The sequence below is a fragment of the Capricornis sumatraensis genome, chromosome 20 (genome assembly GCF_032405125.1).
Source record: "Capricornis sumatraensis isolate serow.1 chromosome 20, serow.2, whole genome shotgun sequence".
In the NCBI taxonomy this organism is placed as follows: Eukaryota; Metazoa; Chordata; class Mammalia; order Artiodactyla; family Bovidae; genus Capricornis; species Capricornis sumatraensis.
The window spans coordinates 16,950,250-16,972,746 of NC_091088.1; the positions used below are offsets into that span (position 1 = coordinate 16,950,250).

Sequence of the window (22,497 nt, forward strand, 5' to 3'; positions counted from 1 at the left end):
GAAAATTCTGAAAGAGATGGGAATACCAGACCACCTAACCTGCCTCTTGAGACATCTGTATGCAGGTCAGGAAGCAACAGTTAGAACTGGACATGGAATGACAGACTGGTTTCAAATAGGAAAAGGAGTACGTCAAGGCTGTATATTGTCACCCTGCTTCTTTAACTTCTATGCAGAGTACATCATGAGAAACGCTGGACTGGAAGAAACACAAGCTGGAATCAAGATTGCCGGGAGAAATATTAATAACCTCAGATATGCAGATGACACCACCCTTATGGCAGAAAGTGAAGAGGAGCTAAAAAGCCTCTTGATGAAAGTGAAAGAGGAGAGCGAAAAAGTTGGCTTAAAGCTCAACATTCAAAAACGAAGATCATGGCATCCGGTCCCATCACTTCATGGGAAATAGATGGGGAAACAGTGTCAGACTTTATTTTTTGGGCTCCAAAATCACTGCGGATGGTGATTGCAGCCATGAAATTAAGACGCTTACTCCTTGGAAGAAAAGTTATGACCAACCTAGATAGTATATTCAAAAGCAGAGACATGAGTCTGCCGACTAAGGTTCGTCTAGTCAAGGCTATGGTTTTTCCTGTGGTCATGTATGGATGTGAGAGTTGGACTGTGAAGAAGGCTGAGCGCCAAAGAATTGATGCTTTTGAACTGTGGTGTTGGAGAAGACTCCTGAGAGTCCCTTGGACTCCAAGGAGATCCAACCAGTCCATTCTGAAGGAGATCAGCCCTGGGATTTCTTTGGAAGGAATGATGCTAAAGCTGAAGCTCCAGTACTTTGGCCACCTCATGCGAAGAGTTGACTCATTGGAAAAGACTCTGATGCTGGGAGGGATTGGGGGCAGGAGGAAAAGCGGACAACTGAGGATGAGATGGCTGGATGGCATCACTGACTCGATGGACGTGAGTCTGAGTGAACTCCGGGAGATGGTGATGGACAGGGAGGCCTGGTGTGCTGCAATTCATGGGGTCGCAACGAGTTGCACACGACTGAGCAACTGAAATGAACTGAACTGAATTGAGGGTGAAGGATAGAAAGAAATCTCATTGCAAGCCACCTTCTCACAGTTTACCATTCTTGATCCCAGATACGCTTATATAGCTAAGCTTTTGGAAGTAAAATGTGCATTACTCATTGAATTCCAACTTTTAAAAGTTTAAGATTTTTGTAACTGTGCCTGTGCATTTAATATGGTGCTATATATTCCTTGTGGCTCAGCTGGTAAGAATCTGCCTGCAATGCAGGAGACCTGGGTTCGATCCCTGGGTTGGGAAGATCCCCTGGAGAAGGGAAAGCCTACCCACTCCAGTATTCTGGCCTGGAGAATTCCATGGACTGTATAGTCCATGGGGTTGCAAAGAGTCGGACACAACTAAGCGACTTTCACTTTTGTACATTCAGTCAGTCCTCATTGAGTCTCCTGTGCTTATTCACTCAGTTGTATCCGACTCTGTGACCCTTTGGACTGTCAGCCCTCTGTCAATGGGGGTTTTCAGGCAAGGATACTGGAGTGGGTTGCCCTTTCCTCCTCCAGGGGATCTTTCTGACCCAGGGATTGAACCAGAGTCTTTTGTGTCTCTTGTATTGCAGGCAGATTCTTTACCAATGAGCTATCAGGGAAGCCCTCCTAATCTCCTGGCTTATTTATTTCCACAAGGAATAAAGGAGAGGTAGGCTTCCAATCTGTGCACAATTCTTTTTGTATAGGCTGAAAGAAAGGATGATTGTCTTTGGATAACGTCGAGACTGCAAGTGGTTGCTATGCTTAAGATACACTTGCTATGAAAAACGTTAAATGACATCTTTTTATATTAAAGTTTGGTTGATTTACAATATAGTTTCAGGTATACAGCCCAGTGATTGAGTTATACATATATGTGTATATGTTCTTTTTCAGACTCTTTCCCCTTATAGATTATTACAAAATATTGAATATATTTCCTTGTCCTATACAGTATGTCCTTGTTGGTTATTGTTTTATATATAGCAGTGTGTATATGTTAATCCCAACCTCCTAATTTATCCTTCCCCACAAAAGTATCTTTTAAAAAAAGTTTAAAAAAAGTTAATAAACACAACAAAACACATCTGAGAAATTTTAAAAGTTAAATCGTGACTCACATACCAATATGTCAAAGATTTATGTCTCATACACATGTCAAAGAGTTAACTCACTAATTTATGAGGGAAAAAGTAGGTAAGATGAATGATACAAGTGGTTCAACGATGAATCCAAAAGACAAGTACATGTAGGCAGTCAGGAATGCTGCCAGTGGTTAAGACGCTGCACTCACAACGTAGGGTCACGAGTTCGGTCCCTGGTTGGGGAACTAAATCCCACATCGCGCAGTGTGGCCAAAAAATTAAGAAAAGAATTTCCTTAATTGAACCAAATCAAAAAGAAATGCAAAAAAGCAAAATGGCTGTCTGGGGAGGCCTTACAAATAGCTCTGAAAAGAAGAGAAGCGAAAAGCAAAGGAGAAAAGGAAAGATATAAGCATCTGAATGCAGAGTTCCAAAGAATAGCAAGAAGAGATAAGAAAGCCTTCTTCAGCGATCAATGCAAAGAAATAGAGGAAAACAATAGAATGGGAAAGACTAGAGATTTCTTCAAGAAAATTAGAGATACCAAGGGAACATTTCATGCAAAGATGGGCTTGATAAAGGACAGAAATGGTCTGGACCTAACAGAAGCAGAAGATAATAAGAAGAGGTGGCAAGAATACACAGAAGAACTGTACAAAAAAGATCTTCACAACCCAGATAATCATGATGATGTGATCACTAATCTAGAGCCAGATATCTTGAAATGTGAAGTCAAGTGGGCCTTAGAAAGCATCACTACGAACAAAGCTAGTGGAGGTGATGGAATTCCAGTTGAGCTGTTTCAAATCCTGAAAGATGATGCTGTGAAAGTGCTGCACTCAATATGCCAGCAAGTTTGGAACCAACTCAGCAGTGGCCACAGGACTGGAAAAGGTCAGTTTTCACTCCAATTCCAAAGAAAAGCAATGCCAAAGAATGCTCAAACTACCACACAATTGCACTCATCTCACATGCTAGTAAAGTAATGCTCAAAATTCTCCAAGCCAGGCTTCAGCAATACGGGAACCGTGAACTCCCTGATGTTCAAGCTGGTTTTCGAAAAGGCAGAGGAACCAGAGATCAAATTGCTAACATCCGCTGGATCATGGAAAAAGCAAGAGAGTTCCAGAAAAACATCTATTTCTGCTTTATTGACTATGCCAAAGCCTTTGACTGTGCGGATTACAAGAAACTGTGGAAAATTCTGAAAGAGATGGGAATACCAGACCACCTAACCTGCCTCTTGAGACATCTGTATGCAGGTCAGGAAGCAACAGTTAGAATTGGACATGGAACAACAGACTGGTTCCAAATAGGAAAAGGAGTATGTCAAGGCTGTATATTGTCACCCTGCTTCTTTAACTTCTATGCAGAGTACATCATGAGAAACGCTGGACTGGAAGAAACACAAGCTGGAATCAAGATTGCCGGGAGAAATATTAATAACCTCAGATATGCAGATGACACCACCCTTATGGCAGAAAGTGAAGAGGAGCTAAAAAGCCTCTTGATGAAAGTGAAAGAGGAGAGCGAAAAAGTTGGCTTAAAGCTCAACATTCAAAAACGAAGATCATGGCATCTGGTCCCATCACTTCATGGGAAATAGATGGGGAAACAGTGGAAACAGTGTCAGACTTTATTTTTTGGGCTCCAAAATCACTGCAGATGGTGATTGCAGCCATGAAATTAAAAGACGCTTACTCCTTGGAAGAAAAGTTATGACCAACCTAGATAGTATATTCAAAAGCAGAGACATTAGTTTGCCGACTAAGGTCCGTCTAGTCAAGGCTATGGTTTTTCCAGTGGTCATGTATGGATGTGAGAGTTGGACTGTGAAGAAAGCTGAGCGCGGAAGAATTGATGCTTTTGAACTGTGGTGCTGGAGAAGACTCCTGAGAGTCCCTTGGACTGCAAGGAGATCCAACCAGTCTATTCTGAAGGAGATCAGCCCTGGGATTTCTTTGGAAGGAATGATGCTAAAGCTGAAGCTCCAGTACTTTGGCCACCTCATGCAAAGAGTTGAGTCATTGGAGAAGACTCTGATGCTGGGAGGGATTGGGGGCAGGAGGAGAAGGGGACGACAGAGGATGAGATGGCTGGATTGCATCACTGACTCGATGGACGTGAGTCTGAGTGAACTCCGGGAGATGGTGATGGACAGGGAGGCCTGGTGTGCTGCGATTCATGGGGTCACAAAGAATTGGACATGACTGAGCGACTGAACTGAACTGAACTGACAGTAGGGAAGTCAGTTGAACTTCTGCCAGACAAGCTTCATTTAAATGTCGGATATCAGTGGGAAGGAATTGTTACCAAGCAGGTCAACTGGACTTGCATGGAGACCTCTTGTCTTTTTCCTGAAACTGGTGCTGAGAGTGGAATCACACAAGCTATATTCAATGGCCAAAGAATGGAAAGGGGGAACCCAGTTTGCAAATCAGCTCTCAACCCAATTCTGGTGGAGCCACCAAATATATTAGAAGGTCAAGGTTAAAAGGAAGGAATTGGAAAGAGTGGAAACAATATTCATGACTTAGTGGAGAACAGGGGTGTGGTTGGGACCCGGAACTGTTGCACCTCTCCTTTGCAGTGCTTATATGGGCTTTTTCAGTTGTTGTCCTGGCAGTTGTCAACTGTTATGGCGCTGATGAGTGTGTCATTTAGCCTGTGCTAATATATTACAGTGAGCTGATAATGAGACTCAAGGTCCCCTGGAAGCCAGATCTTCCCCAGTCTTTGGCCTAGTTCTAACCAGTCCTTGTTACTTTGTCTCTTAGCATCTTCCTCCTGAAACTTGTGGGTGCTCAGTCGCTCAGTCATGTCCAACTCTTTGCAACCCCATGGACTGTAACACACCAGATTCCTCTGTCCACGGGATTTTCTTAGATAAGAATAATTGGTTTTGGAGTTCTGTGGTGGTCCCAGTGGTTAGGGCTCTGAGCTTTCACTGCAGGAGGCACAGATTTGATCCCTAGTTGGGGACTAAGATCCCGCATGCTACATGGTACAGCCAAAAATTTAAAAAGTAAATTAAAGAGAAAAAACACACTGATTTTATTTGAAGGAAGGGCATGGGTAAGATTCTGGGGCAACAGCCTTGGTAACAGAATCACTTGCCTTGCCGTCTGTTCTCCAGAACCTATAGAGTTGGGATCCCCCTGTTGGCTCCAGTGCCTGGGACTTCACACTTCCAGTGCAGGAAGCCCGGGTTTGATCCCTGGTCAGGGAACTAGATCTCACACACTGCAACTAAAGATCCCAAGTGCTGCAACTAATACCCAGTACAGCCAAATAAATAAACAAATAAAATTTAAACCTATAGAATGGAACTTCCCTCATGGTCCAGTGGTTAAGAATCCACTTTCCAGTGCAGGGGACATGGGTTCAATCCCTGGCCTGGGAACAAAGATCCTGTGTGCTGGAAGGCAATTAAGCCTGCACGTGCCACAGCTACTGAGTCCCTTCACCACAACGAAAGATCCCTAGGCCTGAAGCTAAGACCTGATGCTGCCAAATAAATAAATTTAAAAACCTATAGAGTTAGAAATAGCTTAAAGCAAAGAAAAAGATCCATAGACCCAGATAATCCAAGGGTGTGCACGACAACACCTAGTTGTCCATTGAAGACACACAATAATTTTGTGACCCATTTCAAAGTCTTTCACAAAAAAGACTTGTAATTCTCCTTGGCCCCCACACTTGTATGGGCTTGTTTACTGTAACTTGAAAATTGCGCTGTTGCTAAAGGAAATAGCATGATGAAATCATTCATTAAAATATCTAACAGGATGCCAGCAGTGGACAAAAACAATTCAGCTCTTATCAAGGATTTTCATCTCTTTCTCAACAGACTTGGTATGTGGTCTTCTGCAAAGCATTTCCCTTCTCTAAGTCTCAGCTTTTTTTTAATCTCTTAAAAAATACAAGATTAGACTTGATTTCTAAGGTTTCTTCCTATTTTGAGACTGTGGTTCAACACACCTTTTTTTGGGTCTCTCCTTGATTTCCTAAGGCCCATGGAACCAAACACCTACCCTTGAATGTCCTCACAGGAATGAGGACATCTCAGCTCCAGGATCAGTTCTGTGTATCCATCAGGAGCTAGTGTGCAGCTAACCATTCATCCCACGAAATAGTTCTTTTAAAGTGGAGCCTCTGTTCAACCACATGAAAAGATGCTCAGCCTCAATCAAAGTAAAAGGAATGAATCCAGATTTAAGAGTATCAAGAGATCCTATTTTTCACCTAGTCAGTTGATGAACATTAAAGTTTGGCGATTCTGTGCGTTGGCCAGGAAGACCAAATTGGTGCAACTGGCACTTTATTCAGCTCTTTGCAGAGCAAGATAGAAGTGTGAATCACAAAAATTTAATTGTATTTACCCTTTGACCCAACTCAGCAGTTTATCCTCCAGATAGAGTCCCTCATGCACACAAAGATGTTTCTACTGCAGTATTTATAGTAGAATGTTTGTAGAAGCATAAAAACGCATCGCCCTATATGCTGTCAGTATATTAAGTAGAGTATGTTATACATACAAATGGAATACTGTGCAGTGATATTTGAGGTATATTAACTCTATGGTGTCAATTCAGGTCAGTTGCTCAGTCATGTCCAACTCTTTGTGATCCCATGGACTGCAGCACGCCAGGCTTCCCTGTCCATCACCAACTACCTACGGTGTAACACTGTATTTGAAAAAGACGATCTGGGGCATATATACGTTTGTATATACAATCCCTGGGAAAATGTACAAGGAATAGGTTTGTAACTTGTTAGGTTTGTAAACCATGTATCCATTTTAAAATACATAAAAATTTAAAATAAATGAGACAGTGGAACAATTGGCAAAACACTTGAACAGGTACTTCACAGAAGAAAATCCAAACATGAAAAAAATGCTCATTTTCATTAGTCATCAGGGAAATGCAAACTTCAACCACAATGAAATACTATTTACACACCCACTAGAATGGCTAACATGAAAAACACCAAGTGCTGGTAAGCACGCAGAGAAGCTGGGGCTTCCATCCACTTCACTGCTGGGGGCAGGAATGCGATTGTTAAACCACCCCACAGGACCGTTAGGAGTGTCTGCTGAAGACTTGTGATAGAACGGTCCCACAGTACACAGTACAGCATCGTTCATGGATATTTGGGTTGTTTGCAGTTTGGGGCTAGAATGTAGTATACCCATACAGTGAAACAGAATACAGAATGAAAGTGTACACTACACACAAGTAAGTCTCACAAATAGGATGTTGAATAGTTCAAAATTGGGCAAAACTGACCTTTGGTATAGGAAGACAGGGCAGGGCTGTGATTACCACGGTAGTAGGGATGCTAGGGGCCTAGTAGTATTCCATTTCTTGAGCTGGGTGCTGGTTCTATGAGTGCACACTTGGTAAAAATTCAGCCTTGTACATTTATGATTTGTATGCTGGTACTTTAACAGTGGGAGAGAAATAGACTTCAAGGGCTGTACAGTGGAAAAATCAGAAATTTCTTCAGAAGGGAGTTGGGTAGTTTCTTATTTTTTCCACTGAGATTGTGATGTTGAATGCATCAGCCAGATCAGAGAAGCCAGAAGGCTGGAGCTCTCCAACCCAAGGTGTTGAACAAGGCCCAGGAAGTCTAAACAACCCAAAGTGGTGTGACACATTCCTGTATTCCTTTTCACTGGGTCACCTCACCTCCAGCTGCAGGTAGAGCCCTCAGGGGTAGCAGGCCTGTGCCTTGGGCTCTGTGTTCCCTGGAATCCCAAGCTGGCTGTCTCCTGCCCTTCAGCGTGTCTTCCTCCCCGGCACATTATCAAAAATTCCTCCTCTCCCATTCCTGCGACAGTGCAATACGCAGCAAATGAATGAATGAACATGTCACGGTTGGCCCCTTGTTCAGATGAAGAAACAGGCCCACTGAGTTTAAGGAGTGTGCTGAGGGTCATACAACTGGGAGAGGAGCTCATAGCCTCCCGCTCCTGAAGCACTCTCTACAGGAAGAAATGTGTATACACATGGCTGATTCATTTTGTTGTGCAGCAGCAGAAACTAACATAGCATTGTAAAGCAATGATACTCAAAAAAAAAAAAAAAAGATACTAAGGAAAAAAACCTGAAAAAAAAAAGAACCTGATCTGAGAATGAAGCCCACCTCAAAGGGAAGCAGTCAAGGAAAGGGAGATGAGACCAAGTTCTGATGATGTCACTTGGCCCCTGGATCCGGCTGGGCCAACCCCAGAACTTTTCAGTCATGTAAGCCACTGTATTCCTGTTATTACCACTTTTTTTTTTTGGTTGTGCCTTGAGGGAGGCAGGACTCCAGTTCCCCCACCTGGAGTCAAACCCGCACCCCCTGCAGTGGAAGCTCAGCCTTAACCACTGGGCCACCAGGGAAGTCCCTATATTCCCTCTTGAAAAACCAGTTTGCCTGGACTTTCGTCAATTACACATTTACACTGTGGTAAATATACATCCCAGGTCCAAATACACTAGTTCTATCCTATTTCCTCGAATTACCAGCATAGATCTCATATCTTTTCTATCCTATTTCCTCGAATTACCAGTATAGCTCTCATATCTTGAAATCTCATGGTTAACCCAGCATGACTTGATCCTTGCCACTGGTGCTTCCTCTTCTGAGGGGTCATAGATGTTTTTCATGAGTCATCTGTCCTGAATGTTTCCCAGGCCCAATATCTAGTTCACTGGTCTGTGGTTTGCAGAATGTACTTTCTTCCCCTTTTTAAGTAAAATGGCCATGTCATGTGCTTCTCTCCAACCTTCTGGCAAGTTCACAAGATCTTTTATGAAGTTTGGAGAAATAGGTGAATCTCTTGAGGACAAATGATATTTCCTCCAAATGGAGTCTGACCCTGAATGAACCCTCATTTTCCAATTTTCCTGAATAGCTGGTATCACCAGAGTGAAAACAAGGCTGCAAGAGTCTGCTCCTGGTGCTGGGTTCACTCACTGAACCAAGGAAGGACTTCCTCCAGCGGCAGACATGATCCTCCTCCCTTCCATACAGTCTTCATGATGGTCTTGTAGCCTGTGGGATGCCCCCCATCTGTAGTGCCCACATAAGAGAATGAACGCTGTCTTACACTTCTCTGAATTCACACGAAGCTTAAAATACCCAGAGATCTGGTTTCTCACAAATGATGGCTACACGGAGCTGGTCATGCAAATCGGAAATGGACCAGAAGCAGCTGAGGTGCTGAAGGCCCCACGCCTATTGTAGAACCACAGCTCCCAGCTCTTTCCTTCCCGTTGGTCCCTTAAACTTTCCCAAGCAAGTCTTAACAGGCTCTTTTCCCAGGGACCAGCAGCTCCATGTGTGGGGCACAAGAAGGACACTTGACCGTCAATCCACAGGCCGTCTTTTCTTCCGAGTGACAGAACTCCAGTTCCTCCTGCCTAACCCCTAGGACTTGCGAGAACAACCCCCACCCCAGTTTTCTGAGAAGCTGACATTCTGCCCTAGTTCAGATGCCAGGGCATTCATTCAGAGGCAGGGCTTTACTAGGGCCTCCCCGGTGGCTCGGGGCTAAAGAACCTGCCTGCCAAGGCCGGAGATGTGGGTTCGATCCCTGGGTCAGAAAGATCCCCTGGAGAAGGAAATGGTGACCCGTTCCAGTATCCTTGCCAGGGAAATCTCATGGACAGACGAGCCTGGAGGGCTGCAGTCCATGGGGTCGCAAAGAGTTGGACACAGCTTAGTTACCCAACCCAAAGGCGCTCTATAGCTCTGCAGTGTAGCTCTGGAACTGTCTTCAGAGAATTTGCAGTGTCAGAATTCACAGTCTGTTTCACTAGGTGCTAGAACCAAGCTTGCCATAACCCCAAGATTTTTGGGAGGGGGGTGTCCATTTACATTCCTATGCTTGCTCTTGAACTGAAAAATCTTCCAGATACATGTATATGTATGACTGAGTCGCTTTGCTGTCCACCCAAAACTGCCACAACATTGTTAATCAGCTATACTCCAATATAAAATAAAAAGCTTTTTAAAAAAAATAAGTGTCCGAAGGACACATATTTTTTACCTTTTGTGGTTTTGGTTTGTTCTTTTGAAGAGAGGTGGAAGAAACCCAAGCCGGACAGCCCGAAAATTGTGGTTACTGTATCTGGTGAAAAGGTGCTGATGGGAGGAGGAGTTCTGGAGCAGAAAGTGGAATCCATCAGCTTTTTAAGATGCCCCGTTTAAAAAAAAATCAATCGGCCTCACAGTGCCCTTCCGTTCCATACATCCTTGCCTGACTTGTTTCACAAGTACTTTCCTTAAAGTCAAGGCTTCAGCCTAACTGCAACAGGCGAGCAGGAAATGGCATAAGGGGATCCTTGTCTTAAAGGTGCGGACACCAGGGCGGGGTAGCAACCCGAATCAGGTTATACTCCCTTCCCGGGCTCCCCCACCTCCAGAATCATCAAATAATCCACTCATCTGTCCGCAGAACGGCCTGCACCCACCCTCCACCCCACAGCTCTGGTCGGCCCGGGAGAACACTCTAGTGTTTTGAGCAGATCCAGGAAACGTCGTTGCGGCGACCTTCTGTTAGAGGTCCCCAAGAGTGCTCCCAGGGGCGGGGGAGCACGCCTGCATCCGAAAGGCGGCCCCAGCCCGCAGCGAGCCGGGCCGAAGGGGCCCGAGAGCCTCGGAGCTTCGGGCGCAGGTGGCGGCCCCACCCCAGCAAGTGACGCCGCTTCCGGGCCGCACCGCGCCTGCGCAGTCCGGGCTGGGGGCGGGGTGGCGGGCCCGGGCTGCTGACTGACAGCTCGCGCGGGCCGGCGCCTCAGAAGGACACGGCTCCGGGGCCGGCGCAGTGGCCGCACAGCCGAGCCCGAAGGCGCCCGCCCGCGCTCTGGCTCCCGGGCCCGCCCGGCCGGCCGACCCCCGCCGCGGTGAGAGGGGCGGGGGGCCCGCTGGCGCCCGTGAGGGGGACGGCGTACCGGGCTCTGTGGGCGGCGCGGGGACTCGCTCTCCGAGGGGCGACAGCCGGAGCGCCCGGGGACCGGCGGGTGAGGGGTGGTCGGGTGGGGACCGGGGCCCCCGGGGGCTCTGCGGGGTCGGCCTCGGCTCGCGCTGAGGTGAGGAAACGGAAAGAGGGGGCCAAGAGCCCACCCTGTGGGGAGCGGGGCGCTCCCTGGGGCTGGGGGAGCCGGAAAAGGTGTCCCCATCCCTGGCGGCTGACGGTGTCGCCAGGTGGCTTAAGAATGGAGCCGGTTCCCCAGTTTTGGGGGAGGAACCCCCCCACTCCTGGACGAGCGTGCCGGGAAGGGGCTTCCTCGAACCGGGGTGGGGAAGACTCTTGGTGAGCTGTGCTGCGTGCTGGGCTTTAAGTTTGCTGCCCCTCTGCTTCTGAGGTGGCAGCGGGGGCGGTATGGGGGCACAGGAGAAGGGCTCGGCCCGCCTCCCCGGGGCCCCCTCCCCACGGTGGTCGGGAGCAGGAGGAGCTTTGCCGCGGGGCCGTGTGGAGCAGCTGTGTGGAGCAGCTGGTTCAGGCTGGCCCGGCCCAGGGGCCAGGGTCTTGGAAAGGACAGGATGGGGGAAGTTCTGGAGCTGGGTGCGAATTTCGCCTTGCGTGGGGTCTGGGCTTCCCTGGGTTGTAGGTTGATTGCGTTTGGGAGGAGGAAGAGGACTTGTCAGTAGGGACTGGCCAGCTCCTGTGACTCCGGGTAAGTGTGAGGCCAGGGTGCCAGCCTGCAGACTGGGCAGGAACTCACCTCTGAGCTGGCACAGGTGAGGAGCTTGATGTGCAGCTTGACTCTCTGGGGTGAGTAAATGATAGAGGCAAGCTGACAGCTGTCAGGGAGCAGGCCACCCTCCAGACCATTGTCACCTAAAGCTGAGGTTTGGAGCTCATTTGATTCGAGGCACCCCCTCCCTCAACCTAAACCAGGGCAACCAAGATGCTTAACACTGAATTAAGCAAAGAAAAAAAATTCAGTTGTATTACACGTGAGCTCTTCTTTCCATCTTTCCGTGGTTCTGTTTGGAAGTGTGTGTTTTCCCCTTGTTCCATCTCTCCCTTGGGCTATCACTGGCTTTTATTTCCACTTGGTGCAGAAATAGGACTGCTTACGCATTTGAAGCACAGGGTGATCGGCTATTGAGATCAGCTCACAATGAGAAAGTTGACTCATGAGGTTCTTTTCCCATTAAAGAGACGAAGATGGCTGAGGACTCAAGCATATGCACTTTACTGAGCAGATTATCTCTAACTTCTCAATTGGTTCTGGAATACAGTCTTCCGTCTTTGTCTTTTGTATGGCTTGTGTGGGTTAAAGTGAAGATAGTTTGTATTATTTGAGAACACAGCAATTAAGGCCAATGAAAAACTACTCAGTGACCTGAATAAATCACAAACCTTAAATAATTCGCTACAGATTTCCAGACAGTGCAGAATATCCACAGATATTAGACATGGTCCTTTTTGCATGACAATAGCTTTGGTTCTTTGGAGGTAAATTGCTTTAGGATGGCTCCAAATGGCTCTGAAGGGCTTCTCAGGTGCCTCATTGGTAAGGAATCTGCCTGCCAATGCAGAAGACACAGGTTCAATTCTTGGTCCAGGAAGATCCCCTGGAGAAGGAAATGGCAACCCACTGCAGTATTCTTGCCTGGAGAACCTCATGGACAGAGGAGCCTGGCAGGGTACAGTCCATGGGGTCGCAAAGAGTCAGACACGACTGAGCAGCCACAAAATGGCTCTGAGAGCACATTTTTTAGGACAGTTTTTCAGAAGGTTTAAGGTGAAATGAGTCATCATGCTATCTGCCTCTGTCTCTCTTCCCTTCTCTCAAAAGAAAATAATCAGGTGAAAAGAAACATCAAAAGCAGCCTAGGAAGAGAGAAAGTCAGGGAAAGTCAACCCATATGACATGCAAAGGGAGGAGTAAAAATCCTTATTGCCAATGATAACCCCTCACTTTTACACCACTGAGTAATTTGCAAAGGGCTCTCACATGCAGGATCTTAACTGATCTTCATAAATGTCACAGATGAGGAAACTAAGGCTGAATGGCTTGCTCATGGTCACTTAGCTAGTAGGAGCAAAGCAGAGTGTTAAGCCTACTTGTCTGACCCCAGATGCGGTGGCCCATCACTGCTCTGCTGAGCAGGATGCAGGATGCGGGCCGATGAGAGACACATCCCAGGCTCCGGGGATTCCCAGCATCCCTGTCTCCACTGCTTTCCCTGCTTGCTAAGGCAGCATGACTCTCAAGCGTAGATGCTCTCCACCACTTCCTTCTACCCCAGGCTTGAGCGTCTGCATGTACTCAGATTTGTTTATAGGTCCTTGAGAAACCTAGTGGGAAGTATGATTGCAGGGAGCGTGTTTTGCTCAAGCGCTCAGGGTTTCCTAATAGTCTAGGTGTCTTCAGCCATGTGATGCAACAGACCCAGGCAATTCTAGGGAAACTTGCCATAATCGTTTTCCTTGTCCTCCACCCAGAAGAAAAATGCAGTGGTTGTGAAACCTGAGGAGTTGACCCAGTACTTTTGTTTGTTTTATCCAGCTTTTTTTATACATGGCATTGTTTGCGTTATGGTGATGCTTTTTTTTTTTTTCCCTTTCCTCTTTAAAGAGGGCACAGCTGTTCTCATTAGGGAAGAATAAGCTTGAATCCCATTTTCTAGCTCTGAGCATCTAGATCTGAAAAAGGACACCAGGGGAGGTTATCTGAGTGTGTTTCAGCAGGTCAGTTGTACAAAACAATTTTTTAAGAAGTCAAGGCAGTCTGGGGCGCATCAGTGGCTGTGTAGATCTGGAATGACAAAGGTGAAAGTTCTCGTGTTGAGGAGCACGGGCTTCAGTCATTGTGGCTTGCAGGCTTCGTTGCTCAGCAGCATATTGAATCTTCCTAGACCAAGGATTGAACCTGTGTCCCCTGAATTGGCAGGCAGATTCTTAGCCACTGTACCACCAGGGAAGTCCCAGAGTGATTTAAAACAAAAACAACTTTGAATCAAATCATGTCTCTCCCCAGTGACATCTCAGTAGTCTTGGGATCAGATGCAAGATGATCCCTGGGCCCACTCTGCAAGGACTAACTGACCTTCCTTGTTGCTCCACCTTCATCAGTTGCTACTCCCTCCCTCAACAAAAGTCCCTCTTTCTTTCTGGGCCTTGACTGGGTCTAACTTGCTCTGTCTCAGGGCCTTTGCACTGGCTCTTCCTCAAGCCAGATTCTCCTGTGGCTGACTCCTTGTCATTCAGGTCACTGGTCCAGTGTCACAAGCTTAGTGGGAGCTCCCCTAACAATTTAAATAATTTCATCCTGGTCCCCAACCCACTTTGCTCATGTTGTATCATTTTGCTTTCGTCATTGGTATCAGAAATGGCCATATGTGTCTGTACTTTTAGTGCCGGCTCCCCGTTTAGCATCGCATCAACAGTGCCCCAAAGAGTGCCTGACATGTAGTAGGTGCTCAATAAATATTTGCTAAATGAATGATTTTTATAACAGACCTTGTCAAAGATAAGAGGGATTGCTGCATTGGTAGATAATAACTTAGTCTTCTCTTACTAGAGACAGCCATCCGTAGGCTGGTCAGCTGACTGTCAGGCCACAGAATTTTAAGCTTTAGACGGACAGATCAGTTTATGAGTCTCCTAGGGCTGCTGTAACAAAGTACCACAAACTGGGGGATTTTAAGGAAGAGATAATTATTCTCTTACAGATCAGGAGACAAGATGTGCAAAATCAAGGTGTCAGCAGGGTTGGTTCCTTCTCGGGGTCTCAGAGGCAGTATCTGTTCCTGCCCCCTCTCAGCCTCTGGGGGTTTCCAGGCACCCTTTCTGTCCCTTGGCTTGCAGCTGCATGACCCCCATCCCTGCTTCTCTGGTCACATGACCTTCTCCCTGTGTGGCTGTGTGTATGTATGTGTGTTTTCACAATATCTTCCCTTTGTGTGTGTCTCCCTGTCTCTTCTTATAAGGACACCAGTCAAATTGGATTTGGGGCCCAACCTATTCCATTATGACTTTATGGTTTTTTAAAAAATGTTTATTTAGTTGGCTGCACCAGGTCTTAGTTTCGGCATGCAGGATATTTAGTTGTGGCATGTGGGATCTAGAACCCAGGCCCCCTGCATTGGGAACACAGAGTCTTAGCCACTGGACCACCAGGGAGGTCCCTCAGCATCTCTTTCCATGGTTCAGTTCATGGAATGCTCAAAACGTAACACCTAACTTTGAGATCCAGTAACATTTTAAGGGGTAAAACTGGGAGGAGGGGGTTATTTTTCGGGCTAATGACATGGATTTGGATGTTTGTGCCTAAAGTATTTGTGATCCTTACAACTTGAAACTTATAGCTTGTGCTCTAGGTGTGTCCCGGGCGAGGAGAGGGAGGGTCTGACTCATAGAGTGATTTGCGCAGGGTCATCCAGGACCGCACGAACCTCCCGACTGACTGCAGAGCCCGTGACCTCTCCCCGTAACCGTTTGTGGCTAGGTCTCCCTGGTGGCTCCAGCCCGGGGCAGGATGCGGAGTTTCCCCGACAGCTCCAGAGGGCCCTCGGGGGATGACTGCTCCCTTGGTGCACTTCTATCCCCGTCCTTGTGGCGGAGGGTTGGCTCCCTGATGGTGAGATAAACGGTGCCACTGGACATGATGTTCCCGTGTCAGGCCTCGTGCAGCCGGTCGAAGCTGGAGGCCACAACATCAGAAGAGTCACATTTTTCCTTTGTGGGACTTTCCCAGTGATTCTGAGGGGCTTTTAAGTAAGGCTTTTGAGAATTCTGAGTTTCGGTGTCTCAGATTTTGACCCTGAAAAAGGTTCAGAAAAAGGGCCATGCAGGAGTTGCTAGAAAGACTTGTGAAAGGGCCTGGTGGGTGGAGAGTGGGGTTGAGGGTGGTGAGAGCAAGGCTGCCTGTGAGCAGAGCGGCCAATGTAACCTGTCCCTTCGCCTTCAGATGTCTTTTTATTGCTGGCTTTGTCTCACCCAGATACCCAATACCCACCCCTCCCCTATTTAATTGTTTGTTGGCTGGGTAATTCATGCAGATGGTACAAAACTCAAATGATACGGGAGGATGTCCAGGGAAAAGTGATTTCTGTCTCTACCTCCCCTCCCCTGGCTTCCGTCTCCTTCCCAGCGGCACCATCTCTGCCCATTTCTGTGTCTCTTTGCAGAGACTGGATGTCCTTTAACGTCCCCAAGTGCCACCCCCACCCCATGTCATCCCACACACTGCACTCCCATCCTGACTTTTCATGCCTCTTGCCTTTTCAGAACCCTTGCTGTGGGGACCTGTTAGGCTGGTCTGTTCCCAGGTGCTGAGACCTGATGGGAACACCTCTGCCAAGAGTTTTATATTTAGAAGGGAGATGCTTAGAAAAATAGGAATCTGTAATGGTAGAGCGTGGGGCCTTCAGGGAGGAGTGTGGGAGCAGAGCTTGTATTTGTGGATTCTGATCCGGTGCCTTGAGCTTCAGGGTTAGCCCTGGTGAGGAGGCCTGTGCAGCGCTGGCTCTCAGGTCACACAGGTCTGGTCCCAGCACCACGCTGTGTTTACAGCTCATCTCTCCCATTTCCTGGTCTGAGGTGGGGCCCATCCTCCATGCTTTGCGCACAGTTTGGTGGTATCTTCATAGCTCTCAAAAGGCGGTGTGGTCCCAGCGTGGCACACGGGGTGACACTTTGTGTCCCATGACAGAGGAGGGACGTCACGGAAGAAAAGCCTCTCATCCTTGGGGCCTTCTGGGCTCATTCTGGAAACGTCCTTCCGCCTCTGAAGATGCAAAGTGAATGATCAAGACGCATTGCACTGTGGGAATCATCTCCACCAAAAGCTGAAAGAAATGGTAAATCTGGAGGGGAAAAAAAGAGAGTCAAGGGGCTTGTTTTTTCTCCTCATTACTGAATCCATGTATGGAAGCTTGTGCTGGGTACGGGCTGTGTTCCCAAGGGCCAGCCTTTCACAGACAGGTGTGCTCCGAGGCCTTTCCATCCCAGCCAGGCATGACTCAGAGCCGATGACTCACTGGTGGCAGTGATGACCAACAAGCAGGGGAAAAGGAGAATCTAGAAAGAGCAGCACAAAGGGAAAATGCCAGAGTTAATGAGCTTGGAGGGTTCCTGTTCAGCTGGCATCCTTGAGTGAGGGGCTTTGAGGGTGAAACAGGGAAGCTAAGATGCAAAAATAGAGCCCAGGAAAAGTGTGTCGGGGGGAAAGCCTCACAAGAGAAGAAAGCTAAACTGAACTGAAAGTTCATACTAAATGCCAAGAATGAAGCCAAAGAATTCGGTGAGATCCAACAGTGAAAAGCTTAATTTGTGTGGTGATGCACAGGAAATAGAAAACTGTTCACAGAGGGAAGCTGGTCCACTTCCCTCTCTGGAGGGAGGCAGGTTATGCTGGACTTCGAGAAGCAGCAGGATCACTCTCAGGAACCCGAGGCCCGCTCTGGATGATGAAAAAAGTTCATTTTCCTGTTGTCGTGGAGTAAAGGTTGTCCACATAATCAAATGTAACGTACAGGGAATTGGCAAGACCCTTGTGCCCCGTGAAGGAAGCAGCCTCTCGGACTTCCATCTCTCAGGTCACCCCAAGGGGCCAAAACCTGAGGGGTCCCAGGGATTGACCCCTCCCACCCAGTGGTCCTTCTCTGTCCTCACCTGTCCCATCTCTGCACAGTCACCAGAGCGCAGCATCTTTGCACAATTAAAATCAGATCGTGGCATTCCCCTGAGACAAACCTTCCAGGTCTCTCCCAGTGCTCCTGGGATGAAACCCCGACTCCTTAACTTGGCTCCCAAGCCCCTGCCTAGCAGGTGGCAACCCCACCAGCCTCAACCAGGCCAAGTTCATTCCCACCACAGAGCCTGTGAACTTGCCGTTTGCTGGGGCCGGGCTGCTGGTGGGCAGCCTCACAAACAAGTCAATGAAACAGTCTCAGTTAACTTTAATAGTAGATTTTATTTAATCCAGTATGCCCAGGACATGATCATTGACATATCTAATCAATATAAAAATTGTTAACAAGACAGCTTACGTTCTCTTCCTGCACTTAGTCTGGGGTCTGTGTGGTTGGCACATCTCAGTCTGAGTGAATCGCGTTCCCTGGCTCAAGGACCACACAGGGACAGTGGCTGCAGACCTGTCCCGCTTGTGCCTTTGTTTCATTCATCACTGCACTTACGATGGGGAGCATGCTGCCTCCTATTTACCTCTCTTCTCTGATTTGAGCACATGCTCCTGGAGGCCTGGACTTGTTTGCCTTGTCCACTTGGCATGGCACCTGGCACCCTGTGATGCTCAAGAATGTTTGCTGAGTGATCAAACAAACACATGACCGAACAAATGAACCACATCTCCTTCCTCTTCACATCCCAGAGGCAACTGAATAGTCATCACTGCCATTTAGAGCCTCCTTTAATCAGGGGAATTTCATGCATAAGGCTTCCTGTTTCTCGTAGGTCTCTAACTGCTTCATATCAGGACTTGGGTATGTCACAGGCCTGTCGCAATAGTTCTTTACTGAGCTTATTTGCCGGGTGATGGTGATACTACCAAGAAAAGGATTTTCAAAAGGAAGCAGTGAACAGGATTGAGGCTCTGTGGTGTTGTTAGTGCTCAGAGTTAATCTAGATCAGGGATTTCAACTGGGGACAACATCTAGGGACCTTCTGCTCATCACAGCTGGATGGTGCTTCAGGCACCTGTGGGTAGAGGCCAGGGATACTGCCGAGCCCACAGAACAGCCCCCACTGCCGAGAATTATCCAGCATGCATGCTGCTGGAGCCCTGCTGTCAATCAGCGTGGCTTCCTGTTGGCTGCGTTTCTGAGTTGCCTCTGGTAACGTCAAGGAGGTTATTAGTCTCCAGAAACTTGACAGGTTCTGTGCCAGCCCCATCTTTTCATTCCCTTGTCTCCTTTTCATGTAAACCCACCCCTATTTAGCATTTCTTTTCCTAAAAGGGCAGACCAAACAGGCAATGCCTCCAGCTAAAGCCTTTGAGATGAAAAAAATGCCGTTCCACGTTTGCAGCACGAATTAGAATTCTGCAGGGAAGACGTCTGGAGAAGCCCATGCTGAGAACTGTGGATCCGTGTGCTTTACGCCCTTGGAAGCTGTTTGGAAACCTTTGCAGCAAAGCAGAAGCGGAAACCCATTTCTTGCCACCTACCTCAAAGTCAACATCTGCCATCTACATTTTCAAGCAAACAAACAGACATGTACTTACACTCATAAGCAGGACTGCACTGCAGAATCTCACCTGTTTCAATTCTTCTTAAATATGAACGCTCCCCAAAATCAGAGAGTTCAGCTCCCATACTATTGTGGGTAGGACAGGGATTGATGACAAGTTTCAGGTTTACACTTTTAGAGAATACTTGCAAACATTAAGTGGCGTTGTGCTACACTTGATGATCTTTCTCATCCTCAGTCCTCTGACTGGGTCTGAGTAAGTCTGAACATCTGTGTGTGTGTGCACGCGTGTGTGTGTTGGGGATTATTACTGTCTCTCGCCTGCTGCTTCGTGTGTGTGTGTGTGTGTGTTGGGAATTACTACTGTCTTTCACCTGCTGCTGCTTGCTGTTTCCTTTGTTCTTTCTTTTTACTTTTTGGCCACACCTCACAGGATGCAGGATCTCGGTTCCCCGACCAGGGATAGAACCACACCCCCGACCACTAGACTGTCGGAAGTGCCCGTGCTGTTTTCTCTGCAGTGTCTCCCGTTCCTGGCTGGCAGGCTCCCACCAGATTTCACCCAAACTGTGCAGTCCAGGCCTTCTCCAGGCAGTATCGCCTGCTTCTGCTTCCGGTCTCCCATTCACGCCTGCGTCCTGGAATGACGGCGCTGGTCCCCCTTGCTATAATCATTCACTTATGTCTGTCTCTTCTTAGATGGTGTTTGGGAAAGGAAGGCTCATATACTATTTATCTTTGTGTCTCTAGAACTTAATCGCAATTCCCACGACTTGGTAAGGACATAATAAATGGCCACACACACGACCTGAACTCTACAGGATAACACGTTTCATCCGTCACGCTGGCACTCCCTCCATCTGAGATGAGAGGCAGCAGCTGTGTCCTTGGCCTTGGACGATGAAAGTTGCAGGACTCGGCACTGAGCAGAGAGATGTCAAACCAGCCCCGGGGCAGGAGTGCTCCCTCCTCTCCCTAGTTCTCTGTTTCACTCGGTTGGCGCTGTTGTGGGCAGAAGTGTGGGCTCCAGACGCAGCTGTGTGTGCACCGCTGTGTGGCTTTGCTGACACCCCTTCCCTTCCCTGTGTCACCATTTCCCATCTTAGAGCTGCTTCCATGAGTCTGCACCTTTCCCCTGAGCTTCCTGTCAGCCTCCCCATCCCTTTTTCTTAATTAAAAAAAAAAAAAATCTTTTTTTTTTTTTAAATCTTTTGGCTGTGCTGAGCGGCATGTGGGATCTTAGTTCACCAACCAGGGATTGAACTCAGGACCCCTGCTTTGGAAGCACGTTGCTTTAACCACTGGAGATGGGGAGAAGCCCCTCCCCATCCCGTCTGTCTGCCAGCCCCCACTGTCTTCTAGAAATCTTAAGTCTCATCTGACACTAACGCTTTGGGGTTTTATTTGAGTAAAATAAAATCTGGAATCACTTAGTGGATAATTGTTTTTGTTCTTGCTCCTTTGCAAGTGTTAGTTGCTTAATCTTGTCCAACTCTTTGTGACCCCGTGGACTGTTGCCCACCAGGCTCCTCTGTCCATGGGATTTCCCAGGAAGGAATACTGGAGTGGGTTGCCATGCCCTTCTCCAGGGGATCTTCCTGACCCAGAGATCAAACCAGGGTCTTGTACATTGCAGGCAGATTCTTTACCATCTGAGCCACCAGGGAAGCCCAGTGTCTCCTTTTGTTCTTTTATTATTATTTTAAAATCGTTCAGTTTTTTTTTTCCCCATCAAGACCCTGAGTGAGTGAAGTGAAGTCACTCAGTCATGTCCGACTCTTTGTGACCCCATGGACTGTAGCCCACCAGGCTCCTCCGTCCATGGGATTCTCCAGGCAAGAATACTGGAGTGGGTTGTCATTTCCTTCTCCAGGGGATCTTCCCAACCCAGGGATTGAACCTAGGTCTTCCGCGTTGCAGGCAGACGTTTTAACCGCCCTGAGTAACTAATAGGAAAACCTAGCATTTGCGGGTGAACAGCACTAAGCCCTGTGTGTTTGCCAGTCTCTACTAAAGTAGGAATTTAAAAACTTCTTTAAAAGCTTTCTAAAAAGTGTCACACTGCTAAATCTGACATTGCCTGCATCACTTCCAAACAGGAAGATCTATAGCTTATCTTCTCCCTTAGGGATTGATGAGGGAGCAGTAATCCACTCCGGTTGCTGACAGCTCCCTGGAGCATGCTTAGCTGTCTGCCAGTGAGCAGCAAGGTTGTGGACCCAGACTCGCTGGGGCTTATCTAGACCTCTTACTTAGTTCTGTGGCCTTAGACAGTTAGTTTAAAATAGTTATCTGAAAAGCTCTTTAGATAGCTTCTCTAAGCCTTGAAGTTTCTTCAGCCATAAAATGGGAATAGTACTAACCTAACTCCTGTGTTATTGGAGAATTAAAGCAGGTTCTCCACATAGAGCGCTAGCTCTACGCTGAGTGTTGATTGTAATTATCAGTTAGTTAATTATTAAAAAGTGCTTAAATGATAGTCACAGCATTATGGGAAAGGACAATCCAAGCCACCTTGGCTTTCTCGTACCATTGTCGCTGCCTGAAGCAACAGTCCTTCTGGAGGAGGGAACCACGGCAGTGCTCAGGTGTGGCCAGAGGTCTCCGGTGCTTGCTGAGAGGTGGGAGCAGTGTCTGTTTTGCGATGTCTGCAAATGCCATCCTTTTATGCAAATTCAAATTTGCAAGGGGAGAAAATTTTTAGAAAAATGTAACTGTGTGTAGCTTCTGTCATGAGTGGTATAAGGATCTTGAAAAGGCTTGATAAAGGACTCTGGCTCCGCGTCTCAGACTTGTCTGTAGAATCGAGGATGCCCTGTCATCAGGTCCCGCAGTGCTGGACCGCTGTCCCACCCTGATGCCTCCCTCCGTCTGTCTGTCTCTCTGGAACAACCATGCTGGTCTGGTCACTGGAACAACCTAGCAGCGCTGGTCTGGTCTTCTTGATGGGATGACACTCTCCTCCATGTCATGTTTTCAGGAATACTCAGTCTAAAGAGCACATGGGATCTCTTCTGTTAACATGAGAGTCTGGAGTGGAGTTTTAGGAAGACACATTTGCTCAGTAAGGGGGCAGCAATGGGAAAATGGGGGCTTCCCTGGTGGTTCAGACAGTACAAGGAATCCACTTGTAATGAAGAAGACGCAGGTTGGACCCCTGGGTTGGGAAGATCCCCTGGAGAAGGAATGGCTACCGATTCCAGTATTCTTGCTGGGGAGGTCCCATGGACAGAGG

At 47.6% G+C, this 22,497-nt stretch overlaps 1 protein-coding gene across 2 annotated transcripts in view; it reads left to right on the forward strand.

Moving 5' to 3' along the window:
* Window positions 1–10,931: 10,931 nt before the first annotated feature.
* The window catches only part of KIAA0513 (KIAA0513 ortholog), a 46,777-nt gene continuing 35,211 nt past the window's right edge, over window positions 10,932–22,497 (forward strand). For both annotated transcript variants that reach the window (XM_068992436.1, XM_068992435.1), the window contains exon 1: window positions 10,932–10,998. The gene's annotated coding sequence lies outside the window, so the exon portion shown is untranslated. The remainder of the gene's footprint in view (window positions 10,999–22,497) is intronic.